Genomic DNA, 24,904 nt, shown 5'->3' with positions numbered 1-24,904 from the left:
GACTATGAAAATGGTCATGTAAGCAGAAAGGAAAGAAAAGCTTGGCAATATGTTTCAAAACTACTATCTCTGTAAATGTTATAAGTAATAAGAATTGAATCCCTAGCACAAAGGCCAGGAGTACCAGTGTTTGTATTTTTCCTTGGAGCACTTATCCATCCACAGTTCTGTTAGAATGCTGTACTCAAACCTTATGACACTCTTCCAGACAAGACCATGCAGAGGGGCAGTGGATGAAGCCTGTGTCATGAGCGGAGTCACTTGAAGGGGACTCTAGTGGAGGATGACCCACATTGAGACCATGGAAAGGGTGACTGCATACCCCAATCCTTGCAGAGGACTGAAGCCTCCTGTTTTCAGTCCCATAGGATTCTAGAGTTACTTTGTTTTAAAAGTTCAATAATTGTGTATGAGATTAAAAATACAAAAAAAAAAAAAAAGACATATTTTCCAGAACCCACAGAGCACTGACCTCTGGCATATTTACAAAGGTGAGATTTGCTTTAAGAAAATAATTGCTTCTTGAAACACAACAGAAAGCCTAGAAATAAGCCCAACATTCTATGGTCAGTTAACCTTTGACAAAGGAGACAAGAAATATGCAATGAGAAGAAGACAGTCTTGTCAACAAATGGCGTTGGGAAAACTGGACAGCTACATGCAAAAGAATGAAACTGGACTACTTTTTTACACCAGACACAAAAATAAACTCACAATGGATTAAGGACCTAAATGTGAGGCCTGAAACCATAAAAATTCTAGATGAGAGCATAGGCAGTAAATTTTCTGACATAGGCCATAAAAACATTCTTTCTAGATATGTCTCCTAAGGCAAGGGAAACAAAAGCAAAAATAAACAATTGGGACTACACCAAAATAAAAGGCTTCTGCCGAGCAAAGGAAACAACCAACAAAACTAAAAGACAACATACTGAATAGGAGAAGATATTTGCAAATGATATATCTGATAAAGGGTTAGTATCCAAAATATATAAAGAACTGATATAACTCAACACAAAAAAAACCCCAAATAATTCAGTTTAAAAATGAGCAGAAGACATGAACAGACCTTTTTTTCAAAGAAGACATATAGATGGCCAACAGACACATGAAAATATGCTTAGCATCACTCATCAGCATGGAAATGCAAATCAAAACTACAATGAGATATCACCTGTCAGAATGGCTAAAATAAAAAACACAAGAAACAAGTGTTGCAATGAAGTGGAGAAAAAGGAACTCTCGAGCACTGTTGGTAGGAATGCAATCTCGTGCACCCCCTGTGGAAAATAGTATAGAGGTTCCTCAAATTAAAAATAGAACTACCCTATGATCTAATAATAATTATACCACTGGGTATTTACCCCCAAGATACAAAAATATTAATACAAAAACATTAATTCATATGTTTATAACAGTACTATTTAGAATATACAAATTATGGAAGCAGCCCTGGGTCCATCCATAGATGAATGGATAAGGAAAATGTGGTATATATATATAGATATGCAATGGAATATTATTCAGCCATAAAAAAGAATGAAACCTTTCTATTTGTACCAACATGGATGGATCTAGAGGGGATAAAGCTATGTGAAATAAGTCAGAGAAAGACAAAAACCGTATGATTTCACTCATACGTAGAATTTAAGAAACTAAACAAATGAACAAAGGTGGGAAAAAGAGACAAATAAAAAATACAGATCTTAACTATACAGAACAAACTGATCAATACCAGAGGGGAGGTGAGTGGAGGGATAAGTGAAATAGGTGAAGGGGATTAGGAGTACACTTATCTTGATGAGCACTGAGTAATGGATAGAATTGTTGAATCACTATATTGTACACCTGAAATGAATGTAACAGTGTATGTTAATTACACTGGAATTAAAATAAAAAGAAAGGGGGCGCCTGGGTGGCGCAGTCGGTTAAGCGTCCGACTTCAGCCAAGTCACGATCTCGCGGTCCGTGAGTTTGAGCCCCGCGTCAGGCTCTGGGCTGATGGCTCGGAGCCTGGAGCCTGTTTCCGATTCTGTGTCTCCCTCTCTCTCTGTCCCTCCCCCGTTCATGCTCTGTCTCTCTCTGTCCCAAAAATAAATAAAAACGTTGAAGAAAAAAAAATTTTAAATAAAAAGAAAGAATTTCTTTAAAGAAAATAACTCCTCTTGATTTACAAAATTGCATTGATCTTTTTTTCCTTCCAGAATTATTATTATCTAATATTTAAACTATATATAACCAGAAATTTCTTTTTGGACAATGAGTTAAAATAATAAAAGAACATATTTCAAATTGTGCAGACATTTATTTATAGGGCTGTTTTGGGGCATGGGAGGACTTGACTGTCATCAACCATCCTAGATGGATAGGATCTGTTTCTTAGTCTGTTCAGGCTGCTATAACAAAATAATACAGACTGGCTGGCTTAACCACCAAACATTTATTTCTTGCAATTCTAGAGGCTGAGAAGTCCATAGTCAAGGTACCATCAGATCAAGTGTCCATGAGAGACTGCTTCCTGGTTTATGGACCACTATCTTCTCTCTCTGTCCTCATATAGCACAAAAGGAATGAGAAAGCTCTCTGTGGTCTCTTTTATAAGCCCCTTCATGAGGGCTCCACCTCATGATCTAGTCACTTCTCAAAGCCCCCTATTTCCTATACCATCACCTTGGAGGTTAGGATTTCAACATACAAATTTGGGGGAGACACATTTAGTCCATAACAGTCTATTTTGAAGTGAATCTGCATGGAAGGTGCCATACATACTCTGCAGTAAGTAATTACTAAAGCACCTACTCTGTGCTAAATTTGTTCCTGATTGAAGTTGTACAAGAAACATAAAATAATGTTTCTTGGGGCACCTGGGTGGCTCAGTTGGTTATGCACCTGACACTTGATTTGGGCTCAGGTCATGATCTCAAGGTTTGTGATCAAGCCCCACATCTCTCTCCCCCTCTCTCTGCCCCTTCTCTGCTCACATACACTCTCTCTAAATAAATAAACATTACAAAAAATGTTTCTTGTTCTCTGACTCATTCTTCTGTCAACCTCCAAATTAAAGGAACTTAACTTACAACTGCCCTGGCTGCTGTGGTGATCTTTCTTCCTGGGAATATGACTCCCACAGTGTGACTAAAGCTTAAATTTCCTGTTCCCCAATGGCTGACCTTAATACTAACGCCAGGGTCTCAATTAGTCAGCGGGCCACACTGAGATGCCAGCGAAGGTCAGCAGTGCCTCAAGTGGCTTGGCCAACAGAGACACTTAAGGCTGAAGCCACTTGATTTCTGAATATGTTTGATTTCAATTTTTAAAATATTTCTGTTCATAATAATGTTTGAAAGAAGGAAATATGAGGCAGAATATCAGACAAAAATTCAAGAAAAGCTATTGTATTGGGAATAAATCATGACATTTTAAATCAGTAGTAGTCAGGAATAAAATGTAAACGTTCGTCTCTAAAATCAAAATAATCCCTCTCAATTCAGAATGGAAATCTGAAGAACAAGGGAAAAATAATCAAAAGAACAGTCAGAAGAAGAATGTCAGTAACAATAGCGAATTCAAGCATTACACCAGGCTAGACTCTGGACCATCTCATTCAACCCTCACAACAACCCTCTGAAATGGGTGTTATTATTTCCCCAATTTTCAGATGAGGAGATTGAAGTCCAGAGAGTTTAAATGAAGTGCCTACAATGAGTAATCCAAGACTGGGATTCAGACCTTGGTCTGCCCAGCTACAAAGCCATGGGAACTCTTTCTATGTCAGCACTGTTTTTAAATGTTAGAGTCCTTTATTTTTTTTAATGTTTATTTATTTACTGAGATAGATAGAGAGGGAGGAAGGGAGGGAGGGAGGGAGAGGACAAGTGGTGGAGAGGGAGAGAAGGAGAGAGAGAGAGAGAGAGAGAGAGAGAGAGAGAATCCTAAGCAGTCTCTGTGCTGACAGCACAGAGCTTGACGTGGGGCTCACTCTCAACCATCACGAGATCATGACCTAACCCGAAATCAAGAGTCAGATGTTTAACTGACTAAGCCACCCAGGTGCCCCTGTTAGAGTCCTTTAAAGAAGACAAGAGTCCAAGGAGAATGGAAGAGAAGGAAGGAACATCAATCAACAACAAAAGAAGGAAGTGTGATGTGGGTCTTAAAAATGAGGTAGGATTGGGATGTGAGGAGCATCTCTCTACAACATCTTGCCTGCTGGTGGTAAGCACTGTTGATTTCACTGATTATGGGAAAGGGGTGCATAGTGAGCCATGGTGGGTGTTATGTGAATGCTGCTGAAGAAATTAGTCCCACTAAAATGATAGCCCAACACTGACACAGATTTTAAAATCATCTCATTGTCAAAATTTAAATTGACCTTTAAAATGGGCTTCAAACACACTTTAATTTCCACTTTAATTCATCTCAGGCTTACCACTTCCCTAAGATTTTACCCCAAAAGTTTGGTCCAATTTAACACCCTGCCCATAACCAGTTCTGTCTGCTCCTGAGTGGTTTCTGAAAAGAGAATTAAAAAGCACTTGGCTGAGAGGTTCTTAACTCCCTATGGTTTGTCCATTATGCACATTTGAGGCATTGGTGATTAAAGCCCTGTGTTTGTTTCTCAGCACCAGATGAAAATGTCCCATCTGGGAGGGCATGTGGCTGGTTCACTCTGCAGAGCATGCAACTCTTGATCTCAGGGTCAGGAGTTCAAGCCCCATGTTGGGTGTAGAGTTTAGTTAAAAAAAAAAAAGAAAGAAAAGAAAATGCCCCACTTGAATGTGAAGTACATTGGGAAATCAGACTCTCCATTGGAAAGAAGCTCTTTAATTTGACAGATCTCACTCTGAAATGAGAGAGGGTGCTATTTTCCTTAGAACTCAAGGAAGTGCAGTCCTAACTTCTAACAAAAAACAAGGTTATTGCTGCTGCTGCCCAAGAAAGCTCAGATGGGAAAATAATGCTAATGCATCATGGAGGTGATGAATTCCAGGCCCAGAATGTCATGAAATTTCAAAGTGGACTGATTTTACTTTGGGTTTAGCAGAGTGACAGAGAATGGCATGGTCTATGGGCACTCTTCTAACCTACTTAGTGAAATACATTGAGTTAGACGTGAACTTTTTTCTAAAAGTGTAGAAAAGCTTGGGTCATGGTCACATTTATATTAATGCCTTCCTTAGGAATGTCATGACTTTCCTAAAGTGATTATTTTGAATACTTCACCTTGGCTTTGCATTTCATTTCCTATTGTGATGATTGTGGGTATTTCTCTCAGTATTTTATACTGGTCAATATTATTTAAATTTTTAATTATGAAACAGTTCAGGTGATATCATGATCTGAACCCAAATCAAGTGTCAAATGCTTAACCTACTGAGCCACCCAGGCACCCCATTCCTTGTGTCTTTTAAATTTTCTCTTTATATTCTCAAGTTTTCTAAAGTATGTTTAGATGCCACTTAAAAAAAAAAAAGTTCTTCTCAGGACTCACTGTGCTTCCAAATTATGAGAAAGCAAATCCTCATGATTTCTTCCTTGAATACCCGGTCTTCTCTGGCACTCCTATTAGCTATGTGTTGGGCCATCTCAGTCTGTCCTCCGAATGTCTTCACTTGTTCATATATTCTGTCTCTTTGCTTCACTGCTACAAACGGAGAAATTTTCTCTGGTCTTTCTTCTTCACTTGTTCTCTTGGTAGGTGTGTTTAAACTAGCTTTGTCACTCAATGGCCATCTATTGCAGCAATGCCCTTGATTCCTCATGTATCCTGTACTCATACCCTCTCCCATATGACTGTGCAGTACAACACCCTCTCACCACAGATGGAGTGACCTGTCCTGCCCCGTGCTGGGTTCAGCCATGCCACTCTTTTGATCCAGAAAATGAGGCAGTGTGTCAGCTATTCCTGCCCTTGAACCTCTATCATTGTCCTAAGAACATACCCAGGCTAGTCTGCTGGAGGGTTAGAAGCATGTAAATCAGAGCCCAGTCACCCCAGGAACCCAGCTGAGGCCAGCCTGGATCAGCCAACAGCCAGCTGATGCCTCAAATGTGAGCAAACCCAGCCGAGGACAACAGGGCCATCTAGCCAGCCCCAGCTGACCCCAGGCACGTGAGCAATAAATGCTTGTTGTACGTTGCTCAAGTCCGAGGCCATAGGGTGATTGTGGCAACAGAAACAGATAACTACTATCCTCTGGGATCTCTCTTTCAAATAATGGTTTTTTCATTTGTAGATATTCCAACTGTCATTTTTGTCAAATTGCCTATACTTTTAAAATTATGTCCTGTTTCCATACATTTCTATTCCACATTTTGTCTACTTGATCATTTTTAACAGAACTATTTTATAGCTTCTTTTAGACTTTAATTCTAAGTTCTCAGGGGTGCTGATCTTCCCATTTGTTGTGTCTGTTGATGTCTCTCATAAGGGATTTTTTCCTGGTTTTATTTATAATTTTTCTTTTTGAATCCATTTCCTATGAGTGTCCAATATATATACTGGTTTATGAAAGCGTTCCTAAGCAGTGGTTTTGTATTTGCACCTTCCAGGAACGCCCAGGGTAGGTATCCCCAGTCTAGGACCAGGTTTATATCAATTTCCTATCTGAGGATCTCAGCACCATGTAGCTAGCATAAATTGTCATTTTACGATGACACATCATACTTTGTCTCAGTTACTCACTAGAAACTGTGCTTCTATCCACATTTGCTGACAAAAATTCATTTGCATTTCAAGAGTGGTCATTAGAATATTCTCTTTTACTGAAGGTACAGAATTTCCAAGGTCCCAGCTGAATACGGGGTTTCAGGTCCAAAGCCCACCTCTGGCAGGTCAAGACCATGTATGTGCATCCTGCAAAACCCCTGTACATTGGCATAAGGGTCTCTTCCAAGATTGATCCTCACTGCGCCATGATCGCATCAGCTCATGACCTGATGATCTTCATTTCTGAAACCTAGGGTTTGCTCTTTCATTTTTCAAAGTTCACCCATTAACATTTACACAATACTCCTCTTACTTACTTTAAGAGACATGGCCATGTGGCTCAGTTTTCCTTGTTGCTTACACATGCTTTGTTTCATAAGCAAAGCTGCTACTGTAAAAATTAGAGATTTTTAAAACTGACTTGGTCCTTAGGCAAAAGGAAAATGTGGCAGAAAAAAAACAGTACAGAGAAATTAGTTCATTCAGGGCCACAAGTTTTTCTTAAAATAGGCTTGATTTTTGTTAAGCACTAAAAATAGCCTCTATCTCTGTTAAGCACTAAAGAATTGACATAAGCAGTTTTTGGACTTATGTTCTTTTTTTTCCACAATGTCAGCATTTCACACAATTCTATATTCTATGATTTACTTGATGAGAATGTATCTATTCCTTTATTTTCCTGGTAATGCTTGATTCTTATGTCTGTAACTCATTTGAAGTGTAACAACACTGCAAGTCAACATTTAGAATAATAGGACACAGGCACAGCTCACTATTAATACTAAATGTTACTTGAAAAATTTAAAATGCATGCCTTTAAATGAATACTTTTAAAATGCTACAACATGTGGCTTCCTAACAACCCCTGTTACTGGACATTTTCCCTCTCTTCTTGTCAGAGCCTGGCTCTTTCTCCATTCTTAGGGTAAGGGAAGGGGGCAGGCCAACAGGACTAGAGAGATGTCCCGTCCCGATTGGAATCCCCTACTTCTTTGCCTTAATCCTTTCATTCACACACTAATTGGCACATAGTCTGGGAAACAAAATGCAGAGACTGGGATTTTGGTAAAAGTGTCACAATTCTTTTTCAAAGCGTTTGCAATGGAAAAAAAAAGTGTTTGCAATGTTTAGCAAGTTTTGACTTGAGTTGAGCTAGCTAGGAAAGAGAACTATGACTTTAATAAGCTTGAAGAGAGGAGAACATCAAGATTTATAAAAATAGACCAACAACATTCCAAATGATGCATTGTCCCTGAGTATAATCAGTGTGAGGATAAATGGAAAGTCATTGTATTCAGAGAAAAGCCATATTCTTGGCTCTGGAAGTAGAAGGAAGAAGTAAGCACAATTCTATCACAGTATATGAATGCTGTTTTGTTTCATAATGGTAGACTAACAAATGGCACCTACCGAGGCAACATGGTGTACTGGAAAGATAATTCTTTTTATGCCAAATGGATCCGTGTATTGTTGGGCAAGCTAATCATCTTTTCAAACTTTAATTTGTTTTCTTATTTCCTGTAAAGTGGAAATAATAGTAATTTCCATACAGGAGTGTTGGAAAGATAAAATGAAAAAATACGTATTAAATACCTCGTTTATAACAAGCCCATTATAAAGGATGACAATTACTATCTTAATACCATTTTAACATACCCTTTTTAAAAAATTGTGGAAGGGGTGCCTGAATGGCTCAGTTGGTTAAGTGTTAGATTCTTGATTTCAACTCACAGTTATGAGATTGAGTCCTGCATCAGGTTCCCGCTTAAGGTTCTCTCTCTCTCTCTCCCTCTCACTCTGTCCCTCCCCTGCTTGTGCAGTGTGCACTCTCTCTCTATCTCTCTCACAAAAAACAATAAACTGTGGAATGTGCAGACAGAGAAATGTGAAATGATGTGTGGTTCATGGAATCTGAATCTCTTTGTCAAATAAGAATTCTCCAAAAGGGGGATTCCAGGACAGCCATGGGGCTAAGGCCAGGCATGTTTATGTGTTTGTACTGTCCCTAAGCAGAACTCTGCCTTGGAGAATCAGACTTCAAACACAGGTGGCAATGACACTGAACAGCCCAGATATCTCTGTACACATAGTGCCTGACAGACAGGAAAGTCATTCCTGTGCTACATTTTTCTGAATGCAGTTAACTTTACACTTACACACCCTGATTCTGTGTGCAGAGCAATGAATCAGGCAGCATATAGCTCACCCCTCTCTCAATGACTGTGACTCATTCTAACTCACTCAACCTTTCTTTGCTAGATGCACACTCATCATTTGAGAGCAGAAATAGTCACAAGTAAAGGAGAAAAATTGGAAAAGCTTTTTAAACCTATTTTTCTTAAAATATACATGGAACTCTGGGTATATATCCAAAGGATACAAAATCAAGACCTGGAAGAGATATCTGCACTCCCATGTTCATGGCAACATTATTCACAATAGCCAAGATATGGAAACAGCTTAAGTGTCTATCGACAGATAAATGCATGACAAAAATGTGGTAAGTATATACACTGGAATATTATTGACCCTTAAAAATGAAGTAAATCCTGCCACCTGTGTCAATATGGATGAACTGGAAGGACATTATGCTAAGTGAGCCAAGCATGGAAACACAAATATGACAGGGTTTCACTTTATCTGTGGAATCTAAAGTAGTCAGACTCACAGATGCAGAGAAAGCAGAATGGTGGTTGCCAGGGGCTGGGGAGAGAGAGAAATGGGGAGATGTTCGTCAAGGGGTACAAAGTCTTCTTTTTTTAAGTTTAATTATTTATTTGAGAGAGACAGAGACAGCACGAGCAGGGAAGTGGCAGAGAGAGGGAGAGAGAATCCCAAGCAGGCTTCACGTTGCCAGCGCTGAGCCTGACACAGGGCCCAAACTCATGAAACTGAGATTATGACCTGAGCCAAAATCAAGAGTCTGATGATTAACCTAGTGAGCCACCCAGGTGCCCAAGGGGTACAAAGTCTTAATTATGGTAAATGAATAAGTTCTGAAGACCAAATGTACAGCAATACCACTATAGTTAATAATACTATATTGTATACTTGAAATTTGCTAAGAAGGATTTTCACCACACACCAAAAAAGAGAGAACAAAAGGCAGAAATGATTTGGTGAGGCAATAAATACATTAATTAGTTTGATTATAGTCACTTTTCCACAATATATACGTATGTCAGAACATCAAGTTGTACACCATGAATATATACAATTTTCATCTGTCAATCTTACCTCAATAAAGCTGGGGGATGAGGGGGACAATGAAGCTTTATAACATACCTGTAGCAAATAGTGCCCTCTTTCTTGAAGACATGTTTAGTATCTCTACTTGTATCTTTGTGTAAAATCATATAACTGTGTCGGTATAAGTAAAATCATGCCCTTTCATAATCTTAAAAAAAAATAAAGTAAAATATACATCAAAGAAATGTGCAAGTGGGAAAACTAATTGTGCGAAATGAAATGGATTCAGCATGATTCAAGTGCTTTTTCAGTTTTCTGGTTTCCCTAAATGTGTCTGATGATGACAAGTGCTTCATGTATGTGATCTTGTTTCCTCTTCACAACAAACCTGTAAAGTAGATATTTCCTTTTTACAACAATGTTCATCCATTTGCCTTACTTCCCTAAGTGGTGAATAGCCTATGTGTCTCTGACCCTAAATTCCACACTCTTCCCCCAACCCTTTCTACCTAAGAAGCATATCTTGGATCAGTTTTTTACATTTTAATTTAAATGTGTAGGGCCATAGGCAAATAGTTGCTTAATTAATATTTTTGGTGAATAATGTCACTGTGGCAGACAGGAAGGAGCACCAGATTGTGAATCAGGCTACTGGAGTTCTGGTCCCAGCTCCATAATTAACTGGTTTTGTGATCATAAGGAAACTATAATTTTTCTTGTTCTCAGAGATCTTATCTATTAAAGGAGGTTGGTGTCTTCACTGAAAGAAAAAGACTTAAGCTTTTGTTGTAAGGAATGTTTAATTTCTGGGTAGAGATAGGTAGAGATGTCTTACCTGGAATGGGTAGGGATGCCCTATCTGAGTGACACCAACATAAATGGGAGAGCTACCAAGACCTCCAGGGTAGTTCAGTTTGGGTCCATTCATGAGACAGAAACCACACAGGAATTTACACAAGGGACAATTTCATATAAAGAATGGCTAACTCTAAGAATATATCAGAGTAACAAGGGGTTAGCTAGTGAGAAATGAAGAGAACTCTAACAAACATAGAAAGAGCAGCTCTAAGGATCAGGTGCTACCCTTAGGGCTGAGATAGAGCACCCAAGAAGGAGCCATTCCACTTAAGCCTCCAGATCTTGTTGGAGGGCATGATTGTGGCTCACAGATTGCTGGAGAGGTCACTGTGGTGCCCAACTAGTGGAACCTGCTGGAAGTCCTCCCTCTAGGCTATCATGAAAAGCTGTTTACAGGGAGGTGTCTTGCCAGAAGTATTCTGCTACAAATGTGCACAAAGACTTCCAGGGGAAGCTGCTTAGCCAGGATGTACTGTGGAAGCCAGGTACTGGAGAAGTTCTATGCACTACAGTAGACAGATGCTAAAGAAGTCACCCACACTGCAAAAGCTGGCCTCTGGAGAAGCTTCATACCCTCCAGAGACTGGACACTGGAGAAATTGTGCCGAATCCAGTGCCAAATCCAGATGCTTGAGAAATCATTCCCAATGCAAAAAAAAAAAAAAAAAGTGGGCGCTGAAGAAGTCACGACACTGCAGTAGCACTAGAGTAGCTGCGTGCAGTGCAGGCGTCAAGTGCATAAAGAGACTCCCATGCTGCAAGAGCCAAATGCCAGAGAAGCTGTGCACCTGCAGAAGCCGGACACTGGAGAAGCTGCCTGCCAAGAGGGAGCCCACCAAGAGAGCTCACTGGAATCAGGAAGTAAACTTCATTCTCCTGAAATCTTTCTCCAGCACCACCCACCAACATAGCTTAAGCTTGTGCTACCTGACATAAGAAAATTATCTAAAGGGCCCATCTTAGTTTTCATAGAGCAAGCAAAAGGGGCACATTTCAACCTGAAATGCAGTAACAACTTGCACAGGTGGACATCAAAAGCAGTTTCGTAAAAGAAAAGATATGGGTTCGTGGAACATGATTTCTTGTACCTTAGCAATCGTTCACTCCAGAGGCAGCCAGCCAGAGGCCTGCTCACCAAACCAGGACAGGAAAGAACTTAAACATTTTGAATGTGAGTGCTTTAAGGAAGGCCTTCTGGCTAACCAAATTCTCAATAATTCCCAGTGTCTTAGCCAGAGCAGGCAGGCTTCACACAGATACATGCCAGGTCCCTGGGATCGTCTGTGATCCTGGACCATCTATCTGCTTCATCTTACAGATGACAAAACCAAGGCTCAGAGAAATGAAACAGCCTGCTTAAACTAGCTACTCTGTCCCCTGATCCCATCTCTGTCATATTCAAACAGATGGCAGAGTGGAAGTAATAAATAAACCTATCTTAAATGTTGATTTGACTGAAACATTTGCATTAAATTTGGGCTGTATGAATTGCATAGACATTGCTCATTTGCATAGAATCAGGAGATTGTTGAAAGAAATGTGTTCAGGTAATCCTTGATAGCAAGAAAATACCCAGGAGCTTATCAAGACTTGTTTTTCATTGGGTGAACTACCCTGATAGTAAGTGTGCCCTCATGCATAATCTCATTCACAATCTCTGGCAACCAGATCAGCACTTCGCACTCTATAATTACTACTATAAAAACAATTTCATTGATTCCCCCTTTATCCCTTCTCCTGTGTTTTCAAAGCTATCACTCTCCATCTGATGAGGTTATGCACCTTCTTATCACTTTACCAAAATGGGAAATCTATGCTATTTTCATTAAGTAACTAAGTGTTAGGCGATTTCCAAATCTTAAATAATTTCACACTCTTGGCAAGGTGAGAAAGAAAACTGTATTACAAAGTTTTTCCAGGATTGCTGATAATGATCATAGTAGCAATGCCTTATTAATGCAGAATACTTCATGGCTGATGATATGCTTCGCTATGTGTTAACTCATTTAAAATAAATCTTCCAAAACTTTATTTGCCAATACCCTTTTGTTTTCTAAGAAAGAAGCCTAATTTAACTTCAATTGCAGCTTAAAAATGCTAGGTTAAACATAATTCAGAAAACCTTCTAGTTAATTCCAAATAAAAATTTAAGTAATATCCACAACCTAATTATTTTATTATAAAATAAAAGACACCTCCAGAAGTCATAGATATTGAAATTTTAAGCAAATACACAAATTTCCGAAATTAATCTGAGTTGCACTATTTATGATCAAATAAAGAATGGGGGAAAAATTAGAATGTCAGAAAGAGGGCATGTGGGTTTATATACATCTTCTCTTCCAGCAATGGGTCATCATTTAACTTGTTAAAGCTTTGTTTTTTTTAATCCATGATGTGAGTGGGATTCCACGTTCTTTTATAATTTTCGATCCGCTGTAAGGAAAGAGGTCTATAGCCTTTATCTCCTCTGGCCTTTTCTATCCTCACCCCCAGTAGGGAAGGAGCTTTGTTCATTTTAAAACATCAAAGTATGAGGTATAATCCCATTTTTTATTCATTCGAAAATAGGCAAGGCACAAAATAGACACACAGATCAATGAGACAGAATAAAGAACCCAGAAATAAACCCATGATTATATGGTCAGTTAATCTTTGACAAGGAAGAAAGAGTATGCAGTGGGAAGAAAACAGTCTCTTCAATAAATGGTGTTGGGAAAACTGAATAGCTACATGTAAAAGAATGAAACTGGACCACCTTCTTACACTGTACACAAAAATAAATTCAAAATGGATTAAAAGACATAATGTGAGATGTGAAACCATAAAAATTCTAGAAGAGAGCACAGGCAGTAATTTCTCTGACATTGACTGTAGCAACATTTTTCTACTTATGTATCCTGAGGTAAGAGGAACAAAAGCAAAAATAAACTATTGGGGCTACACAAAAAAAGCATCTTCACAGTAAAGTAAACAACTAACAAAACTAAAAGAGAACCTACTGAATGGGAGAAGATATTTGCAAATGATATATCTGATAAAGGGTTAGTATCCAAAATACATAAAGAACTTATATAACTCAACACTAAAAATATAAATAATCTAATTTTAAAATGGGCAGAAGATTTGGACAGACATTCCTCCAAAGAAGACATACAGATGGACAACAGACACATGAAAATATACTCAACATACTCAGCATCAGGGAAATGCAAATCAAAACCACAATGAGAGATGTCCTCTCACCTGTCAGAATGACGAAAATAAAAAGAAAACACAAGTGTTGCAATAATGTTAAAAAAAAAAAAAGGAACTCTTGAGCGCTGTTCATGAGAATGTAAACTGGTGCACCCACTGTGGAAAATAATACGGAGGTTTCTCAAAAAGTGAAAAATAGAACACCCCTATGACTCAGTAATCACACTACTGGGTGAAAATTACAAAAACATTAATACAAAAACACTAATTCAAAGAGATACATGTACCCGTATGTTTTTAGTAGTATTATTTACAATAGGCAAATTATGGAAGCAGCCCAGTGTCCATCAGTAGATGAGTGGGTAAAGAAGATGTGGTATAGGGGTGCCTGGGTGGCTCAGTCAGTTGAGTGTCTGACTCTTGATTTCAGCTCAGGTCATGATCCCAGGGTCATGGGATTGAGCCCCGTGTCAGGCTCTGTGCTGAGCCAGCCTAACATTCTATCTCACTTTCCTTCTGCCCCTCTCCCCCACTCACGCTCTCTCTTAAAAAAAAAATGTGGTGTATCTATATACAATAGAATATTATTCAGCCATAAAAAAGAAAACCACTAGACACTAGGGTTATTTAAAATAAAATTTCAAGTTACCAAAATTAAATCAAATTTAAATATGGTTCCTTGGTTGTACTAGCCACATTTCAAGTGCTCAATACCTGTGTGTAGGTGTTGGCCACTGCACTGAAAAGCACAGATAAAAAACATAACCAACATTGCAGAAAGTTCTATTGGACAGCATTGTCTAGAATAGTGATCAGCAAACTTTTTCTCTAAAGAGCCAGGCAGTAATATTTTTGACATTGTGAATCACACAGTCTTCTTCACAGCTACTCAAAAGTGGTATGAAAGCAGCCACAGTCCATGTGTGAATGAATGATCATGGTCATGTTTCAGTAAAACTTTATTTACAAAAACAGGCTTTGGACAGAGGGCCATAGTATGCCCATCTTTGGTCTGGAGGATCCAAAGCTCCCAGGTGCTTTAGGGAAGGGACAGGGGCCACAGAAAGAATTTACAGACTAGCGGAGCCCTGGAATAGGACCAAATTACCTGATCTTGCACCCAAAGGTGATGCAGGTCCAGGAGCAACTCAGCAGACACCAGTGAAGGACCAGACTTAGCATCACAAAACAGCACACAAACTTGCACACACAGAGTCAAGTGTTCTCCATTTTGAGAAGAAGCAGCAGGAATGGGAAGAAACCCAAAAGACCAAACCCAAGTAAGACAAATGATCTAAAAGAGACTAAGTGGGGGAGACAGTGATACTGTTTGACAGCAAACATAGGTGTCACCACCCACTGTCTCAAACCCACCACTCCCTGTACCCCCATCTCTCACACTGAGGGGGCTGGAGGGGGCTCAGGAGGAAGTTTAGACCCATTATAGAAAACAAGCCATGATTTCTTTGCATCTCTGAGGTACAGTGCAAATAAAAGTTTAACACCACAGACGAAGAGCAGGAAAGGAAATCTTTGCACTCCCTAGGAGCTGCGGTTTGAACTCATTCATCTCTACAGCCTCACCAGGGCCTCCCTGTGACTGATGATGTACACCAAGGCCTTGTGTGGAGAGGACACTGGTCTCAGAGGGAGAGAACTTGACTCCAGCTATGTGGCTTCTGCTAAAGCTTTTAACCACTCTAGGCCTCAGTGACCTCATCTGCCACATGAGAAGGTAAATCAATGACTCCTAAGTTCTTATCCAGCTCAGGAAACAATTTTGTGATTCATCTAAAAGTCATCTGGGGTTTTAGACTGTGACTATAATTAATGTAGTGAACGAGATCACATGTCAATGAATAAAGTTTTAGCTTTATTAGGAAGTTTCTACCAGGTCACTGAAAGGTTCTGACATTTTATACTTGGATAGTTATAAGATCATCTTATCGCTCAAACTGTATTAGTCTGCTTGAGCTGCTGTAACAAAATGCCATAGACCAGGTGGCTTAAACAACAGACATTTATTTTCTTACTGTTCTAGAGGCTGGAAGTCTGAGATCAGGGTGCCAGCATACCTGGTTCCAGGTGACGGCCCTCCTTCTGGTTGCAGATGGCACCTGCTTGCCATGTCCTCACATGGCAGAAAGAGAGAGTGCACTCTCTGGTGTCTATTCTTATAAGAGCACTTAATATCACGAGGACTTCACTCTCATGACCTCATCTAAACCTAATTACCCCCAAAGTCCCCATGTCCAAATACCATCACATTGGTGGTTAATGCTTTGATATGTGAGTTGGGGGACAGGGGTATACAGTTCAGTCCATAGCACAAACCTTGAAATGACATTCTGCTTAGATGCTGAGTTCCTGGAATTTTGGTCTCTGGTCACGGACAAAACAAAAGGAAATGCTCTTCTCATTACTAGCAGACTTTTGAGAAAGAAGTATCACATTGAGTCCTACCTTCTCTGAGATTCAAAGCAGAGGTGGAATGACAGAGACAGGGGGGATGACTGCTTTGATGATCAACTATCATGATAGCTAACATTTACTGGGCAGCTTACCGTGCACCAGGCACTCTTCAAAGTGTATTGTATGAATCATCTCATTTCACCCTACGATTTTATTTGACCTATGTAGGTTGAAGAGGCTGCAGTAACTTGCATAAAGTCACATAGCTAATATGAAACTGAGTCGGAATGTGATTCATTAGCAGGCTAATTCCAAAGCCTGCTCTCCTAGTCTCTACAGCCTCAGGTTGGACACAAGCAATGGGGAAATTCCTACACCTACACACAAACACACACCGCAAGATATGCTTGACCAAAATCACATGTATTAATGACATATACTAATTAATTTACACTTTATAATCGACTTATTTAACCAACCAATCAAAGTGCTTTTTCTTAACATCCGGCTGAGGTCAGAACTTCAGGAATGGGAACTTTGATGAGTGGTGACAAGCAAGAAGCTATTTTGGTCTGGAGCATTTGAAGGATGAGAAGCCTGGATAGAAGGCTGAATTTAGGAGCCATGAACAGCTAGGTATCAGACAAAGACATACATGTCTGAGGGGAAGAAAAAGGTTGGAGGTGAAAGAGGAAGCCATATTAGGAAGATGGGTACAGAAAGCGGAGTGTGCCTTCTCCGAAACTCTGTGTGTCAGACACTGTACCGAAGACGTTACAAAAATATTGTCTCATTTCTTCCCCAAATTATCTTATTTTTACATCTCAATTTCTCATTTTTATTTTTAATTTTTCTTTACTTTTTGATTTTATTAAGTTTTGTATCCTAATTCCAATATAGTTAACATACAGTGCTATATCAGTTTCAAGCATGCAAATAGTGATTCAACAATTTTATACATTGCTCAGTGTTTGTCATGAGAAGTGCACTGCTTAATCCCCATCACCTATTTCACCCACTCCCCACCCACCTTCCCTTCTGTTAACCATCAGTTTGTTCTCTATAGTTAAGAGTCTTTTTTTTTTTTTTTTTGGTTTCTCTCTTTTTTTTCTTTGTTCATTTGTTTCTGCCCACAATTATCTTTTGAAGCAGACTTTGTTACTCCCATTTTGCAGCTATTGAATCTTGGGGATATTAAAAAGCTACCTAAAGTTATGTATCAAGTAAGTAGCCTACATTTGAACAACAACAACAACAAAAACTGTACTCTGTATACAGCCTCCCTAGACAAGGTTTATATACATTTACCTTATTGCCTAACATACCAAAGTCAGTTGCTAAAACCTATCTTTGTGCCAGCCAGGTGCTCAAGGTTGGTCATGCCTTGCTGCCAAGATATGATATATGGCTTATGTTAAAACATGACCTCACATGGGAAAACACTCAAGAGAAGCTCAAAGAGTTTAATGGTCTAGTTCAATTAAAAATTGATGAATAGCCAGTTATCCTAGCCATCAATCAAATAGCCTCATAATTGAAATACTGATAGGCATTTGTGTCCAATATGAAGCCGAATGAGAGCACCAGCTTGGTTACTTGATGGTCAAGTACACTAAATGGCTAGAGCTGGGCAACAAATTTTGTAAGTGCAGAGTTCCCCTACCATGTGTTTTTCCATCTTGGTTGGCATTTTGGAGGGGATCTATGATCTTACAACCAGCTAGATAGTTGTTTTTTTGTTTACTGAAGATCTCCTCAATGACTGATAATTAACAGTTTACCTAATAACAGGGTCATTTGCTTTGATAGTCCTCGGCTGACTTTGGGACCTTCTGTACTTGTCCTCTTCATTTACATCCCTCTACTCATCTCTTTTCCATAACCTTTCTGACCTCTAATCAGTGAATCTTTGCTTGGCCTGAGCAACTTCCTTTCTCTCTTTTTCATGGGTATTGTGCCCACAAATCTCTTCTTCCTATCAGCTTCCTGAGTGAAGTGGGGTGAGGTGAGTGTGATGTGGGAAGGTGTTGGTGAGGGAAATTGGGGGCCAGACCCCACACAACCTTGAAACCAGACCAAAGATTTTGTCTTTCCCTAATGACAATGGGAAACTATAAAAGATATTAAAAGTTTGTGGGGGAGGAATGAGTAACATCATCATCAAATATGTACTTTCAGAAGATCACTCTGGCTACAGTGTGGAGAATGGATAGTCAGAGATGAGGTGGGTTTTGCACCCTAGTTAGATGGCTACTGCAGCAGTCCAGGTGGAGCCTGACGATATCATAAACCAGGGTGGTGGTGGTAGTAATGGTGGAGGAGATGGGGAATAGATATTTGAGAGGTATAGAAAGTAAAATTAATGGTATATTTCATGAAGTTAAAATAATGAAAGGGAAGTCAAGGATGACTTCTAGGTTTCTGGTATGACTAGCTGGATGGATGAATATGTCATTCACTGAGACAGAAAAATATGAAAGCAAAATAAGACCAGCTGTGCCAAACTCCTTGCCATTTCTGAAATGCACCATGCTATTTCATGCCTCAGTACTTCCAACACTCTGTTCTCAGCACTTGGAAATCTGCCGTCTCCCTTCCCTTGCTTTGAGGAAATTGTGTTGTATTTAGTAGCACACACTCAGTGCCTAACACAACACCTAGGTATAAGAAGTTAGGACAAGTATAAAATTAGAGTATAAAGTCCCCAGGATTGCCCTCACTTCTTGACATTAAGCCACACTGTTGACCTTACTAGCCTAGCCAGCCCATCCTAAAACTTATATGAATGTAGGTGGCCCCCAGTATAAATACACTGTTAGACTGAATAGATTGTTAAATCCAGTATGACCCAAAGGCCTCAAGCAAACAAAGATACTCTTATTAGGCATAACTTCCCAAAGGCTCAGATATTGCCTCCCAGAAGTCAGAGGCAGAGGCCAGAACTTCTCTTTGGACCATGCTAAATTCTTTAGCACACAAAAGTGCATAGTAAGCTCTCAGTAAATGTCAAATAAAGGAATTAAGAGTTGGGTTTTACATTTTGTGGATAAATGTGATCTTACTTTATCTTATTTCATTTTTTAAAACAATTCTTTTTTTTTTAATTTTTTAATTTTTTTAAATTTTTTAACACACACACACACACACACACACACACACACACACACAGAATGCACATGTAAGTAGGGTAGGAGCAGAGAGAGAGGGAGAGAGAGAGAATCCTAAGCAGTCTCTTCACTGTCAGCATGAAGCCTGATGTGGGCCTCAATCCCATGAACCATGAGATCATGACCCAACCTGAAATCAAGAGTCAGATGCTCAACCAACTGAGCCATCAAGGCACCCTGATGTTACTTTAAAATAGAAACTCCTAGAGAGCTGCCTCTGTGCTTCCTCTCTATAGAGCTTAGCACAGTGTTGTGTAAAAGTTATTAGTCCATGATGGTTGCCAGAGGGAAGGTGGGGTGGGAAAATGGGTGAAGGGGAGTGGGAGATACAGGCTTCCAGTTATAGAATGAATAAGTTGTGGGAATAAAAGCCACAGCATATGGAGTATAGTCAATGGTATTGTAATAGTATTGCATGGTGACAGATGGTAGCTATACTTGTGGTGAGCATAACATATAGAAAAGCTGAATCACTATATTGTACACCTGAAACTAATGTATCATTGTCAATTGTACTCAAATGAAAAAAAAATGTTAAGAAATCAGTAGTCTTGGGGTGCCTGGGTGGCTTAGTTGGTTGAGTGTCCAACTCTTGATTTTGCTCAGGTCATGATCCCAGATTCATGGAATTGAGATCGACATTGGTCTCCATGCTGAGTGTGGAATCTGCTTAAGACTCTCTCTCTCTCTCTCTCTCTCTCTTCCCCTCTCCCCCACTCACACTCACTCTCTCTCTCTCTCTCTAAAACAAAAAAATAAAAAGAGAGGAATCATTACCCCAACCCATGTTCACCGTAGCATTATTCACAATAGCCAAAAGACAGAAGCCACCTAAATGTACCTTGACAGATAAATGGATAAGCAAAATGTGCTATATATGTATAATGGACTATTATTCAGCCTTAAAAAGGAATGAAATTCTGATACATGGTATGATATGGATGAACCTTGAGGACATGAGGTTAAATAAAGCCAGACACAAAAGGAAAACTACTATATAATGCCACTTACATAAGGTACCTAGAATAGCACACATATAGAAACAGAAAGTAGAATGGGGGTTGCTAGGGGTTGAGGGGTGTTGGGAATGGGGAGTTGTTTAATAAGTACAGTTTCAATTTTGCAAGACCATAAAAGTTCCAGAGATGGATGGTGGTAATAGTTGTATAACATTGTGAATGTTCTTAATGCCACTGAACTGTACACTTAAAAAGTATTAACTGGTAAATTTTATGTTTCATGTATTTTATAACAATTAAAATAATTTTTAATGGAAAAAGTTCTTAACCCAATGTAATGTGAAATTCACTGACTGCTTATGGGGATGAGAGGAGTCAACTAAAATACCAGTGGTGATGTTTCTGGAGAAGGCTGTGATAAAGCTACAAAGCCTAACCCCTAAAGCTCCCCTAAGCACACACTAGACTCCTACAAGTCACTGGGTTTGGGATGGTTTGCACATTTTTGATTGCCTCACATTTCTGCATGTCCCAATACAGCAATTTCAGCACAATCTCATGTTACCAGGGAGAAATGACCTTCAATATGCAAAGCCCACGACTCTCCAAAGCACACAGAGAAATACAATATTTAGTTTCCTTCCCATACTTTATAAGAATTTTCTTCTTTAAGAAAACAAAACAAATAAACAAAACCATGAGAAAGTAAACTAGGACTTGCAAACCTGCATTTTTCCTTTCTGTTGCTTTTCTGCATATACAGATCTTTACTCAACACAGCTACTAATATTTTGCTGTAAGTCAGAGTGAAATTGTGCAAATGCTTACAGCAGATACACTGTCTCATCAAACCTAGTAAACGAAACACCTTCTTTGGAATAATACTCTATTATTTTCTTCACTATTTATTTCTACCTCCAGTTAAAAAGACCTTCATCGGTCTATGCCCAGCTCTCCACATTTGACTTATAGAAGGTAAATCCTTCAGCCTTCAAAAGTAATGGTAATGAGTTCAACAACTTGTGGGTAAAATGCTTAAAATTCCCTGGAAGAACTGTGAGCTATAGCTTCCTATATTAATTCATTCCCTTCTACAAATAATTATGGAACAGTACTGAACCAGGCCCAGTACAAGGTGCTAGTAATATGGTATGGGAGTCAAGCATCCAGACACTGGGGTCAGACTGCATGAATTAAACTCTGGCTAACCGTGTGATCATGCGAATCTTTCCAAATATCAGTTTCCCCATGTTCAAAGTAGGGATAGTCATACTACTTGTTCTTTTTAGAGTTTGAGCTGTACTAAATCAGATAATGTACATAAAATTCCTATCACAGTTGCCAGCACACAATAAGCATCCAGTACATGTTAGATATTGTTACAAAAGTGCATAAAATTCAACTTTTTCCTTCAGGGTTTTGACAAAGAGCTTACATGTTTCTTCCTTATTCCTCTAGGTCAGGAATTCTCAAAAGGAAGGTGTACTGGGAATAAATAATTTGCAAAAGACTTATCTGATAAAGGACTGTTATTCAAAATATCAAAGAACCTTAAAATTCAACAATAACAAAACAGCTCTATTAAGAAACGGGCCAAAAACCTTAACAGACACCTCACCAAAGAAGATATACAAATAACAAAAGCATATGTCATCTGATAAGATGTTTCACACCCATATGTGATCAGAGAAATGCAAATTAAAACAACAACGAGGGGCAACTGGGTGGCTCAGTTGGTTAGTGTCTGGCTTAGGCTCAGGTCATGATCTCGTGGTTTGTGAGTTTGAGCTTCTCTGCCATAAGCAGAGAGCCCGCTTCAGATCCTCTCTCCCCTCATCTCTCTCTGCCCCTCCCCTGCCCAATCTCTCTCTCTCAAAAATAAATGGATTAATAAATAAATAAACATTAAAACAACAGCAACAATAAGATACCACTAGACCTTTTTAGAGTGGCCAAAATCCAGAACACTGACAACACCAAATGCTGGTAAGGATGTGGAGCAACAGGAATTCTCATTCATTCCTGGTGGGAATGCAAAATGGTACAGCCACAGGGAAGACAGTTTGGCAGTTCCTCGAAAAACTAAACATACTCTTACTGATCTGGCAATCATGCTCCTTCATGTTTACCCAAAGGAGCTGAAAACTTACATACACACAAGAACCTGCGAACAGATGTTTATAGCAGCTTTATTCATAATTGCTGAAACTTGGAAGCAATCAAAAGGTCCCTCAGTGGGTGAATGGATAAATTAATTGTGGTACATCCAAACAGTGGCTTATTATTTAATACTAAAAATAACTGAGCTTTCAGGCCATGAAAAGACATAGAGAAACATTAAATATATATTACAAAGCTAAAGAAGCCAATCTGAAAAGTCTGTATATACTATGTGATTCCAACTACATGACATTCTGAAAAAGGCAAAACTATAGCGAGAGTAAAAGATCGGTAGTTTCCAGGGGTTGAGGGTTGGGAAGCAGGATGAATATGCAGAGCACAGAGACTTTCTAGGGTAGTGAAAATACTCTGTATGGTATCCATAATGATGGATACATGTCCAATGATGGATACATGCTTGTTCGAGCTCAAAGAATGTACAAATCCAAGAGTGAACCCTAATGTAAACTATGAATTTTGGGTTATGGTATTATGAGTCGGTAGTTAATCATTATAACACATGTGCCACTCTGATGGGAGATGTTGGTAAGGAGGTTATGCATATGTGGGTACATGGAAAATATGGGAAATCTCTGTACCTTCCCTTCAATTTTGCTGTGAATCTAAAACTGCTCTAAAAAATAAGATCATATATATGTATATACATATACACATTATTCATATACACACATATGTATGTGTGTGTGTGTGTGTGTGTGTGTGTGTGTGTGTGGAGAGAGAGAGACAGAGAGAGAGAGTGCAGTTGCCATTCACTACACACAACTGATGCTCTGTCAGAGATAAATTCACACTTATCCACCAGTTTCCAAAGCACCTCTTTCCTTCCTTCCCCATGATAATGAGATTTGGGAGACTGAGTATCCCCGCTTTAAATCAGGAATTGGTATACTATAACCCACAGGCCAAATCTGACCCAATGCTTATTTTTGTAAATGAAGTTTCATTGGAACAGAGCCATAGCCATTCTTGTGTGTATTGTTTGTGGCTGCTTTCTCACTACAATGGGCAGAGTTGAGTAACTGTAACAGAGACATTATGACCCATCAAACCTAAAGTATTTACCATCTGAGGCTTTACAGAAAATGTTTACCAATTCCCATTCTAGATGATGATGATGATGATGATGATGATGATGAAGAAAAGCCATGTCTGCCATTTATGGAGTAAAAATAACTCTTAGAGTAATATCAACTCTATTACACAAATAAAGACACTGAAGCCCAAAGATATCATGTAACACAATCAAAGTAACAGAGATAATACATGGCAGCTAATATCACTCCAAAGTTTGTGCTCTTAACTTAGTAGTGCCATACTATGTAACGAGTGACTGCTGTCGGTATCCAGAGCATTAGCCATTAGGGATATAACGGTATATCTTATTCTAGGTAATAAACTGAGTCCATTCTAGATAATAGCAGACCTTAATTCTGTCACTGTTTATTGGATGTTTACCACAAGTACACTTTTTCTAAGTTTACCCACACTCTGGGGTCTCCATCTTCATACTTTTTCCAACAGCTGCATGTGCAAATGGGGTAAGTAAGGTGCACCTTTTTTTTCCTTACGAAGATTCATTGCTGTTCATTGGACTCTAGGCTCATTGTTGGGTTCCAGTTTCTTGCCTGCTTTTTCCTTCAGTCTTTTCCCGCTCAGTAAATGCTCATGATCCCCCATATAGAGTCACCAGATAAAATATAGCACATTAGTTAAATCTGAATTTCAAATAAACAACAAATAATTTTCAGTATGGTAAATTTTGTGTTACATGTGTGTTACCACACTTAAAATAATTTTAATGGAAAAAAATTTTCCCATAGAATATTTAGGACATGTACAGGATGTCCTATATTTGTATTTGCTAAAACTGGCAACCTTAACCCAATCACTATATTTTGGTAGCTAGAAGATGAATTATCCACTGCAGGGATATTCACATAGGACATTTACATAGAAGGCCTTGTGGATTAGGAAAAAGAATGCATGATTTCTTGTTAGAGGATGTGTATGCCAGGACCACTGGGCAACATACCTACATTTCAATGTACCTACATTTCACTCCCATGAAATGGGAATAATAGTATCATAGTGGCTGGGTTTTGTGAAGACTCAATGAAATGTTGTATTGAATAACACTGGGCTTGGTAGAAAGTAGTAATCATTGTTTCCTTTCCAAGTAAAATTTGTTATTTCATTTTACTTATTCCCTCTAATAGTTCACATTCAGTTCA

The 24,904-nt window shown here is 39.0% G+C and overlaps 1 long non-coding RNA gene across 2 annotated transcripts in view; it reads left to right on the top strand.

Annotated features, from left to right (window-relative positions):
* The first annotated feature begins 3,519 nt into the window (after positions 1-3,519).
* Positions 3,520-24,904, top strand: part of LOC113598215 (uncharacterized) — a 47,551-nt gene continuing 26,166 nt past the window's right edge. For both annotated transcript variants that reach the window (XR_008295374.1, XR_008295373.1), the window contains exon 1: positions 3,520-4,215. This is a non-coding gene — a long non-coding RNA (uncharacterized LOC113598215). The remainder of the gene's footprint in view (positions 4,216-24,904) is intronic.

Source organism: Acinonyx jubatus, chromosome C1, assembly GCF_027475565.1.
Source record: "Acinonyx jubatus isolate Ajub_Pintada_27869175 chromosome C1, VMU_Ajub_asm_v1.0, whole genome shotgun sequence".
NCBI classification, from domain to species: Eukaryota; Metazoa; Chordata; class Mammalia; order Carnivora; family Felidae; genus Acinonyx; species Acinonyx jubatus.
This window is presented reverse-complemented; position numbering and strand designations above follow the sequence as displayed.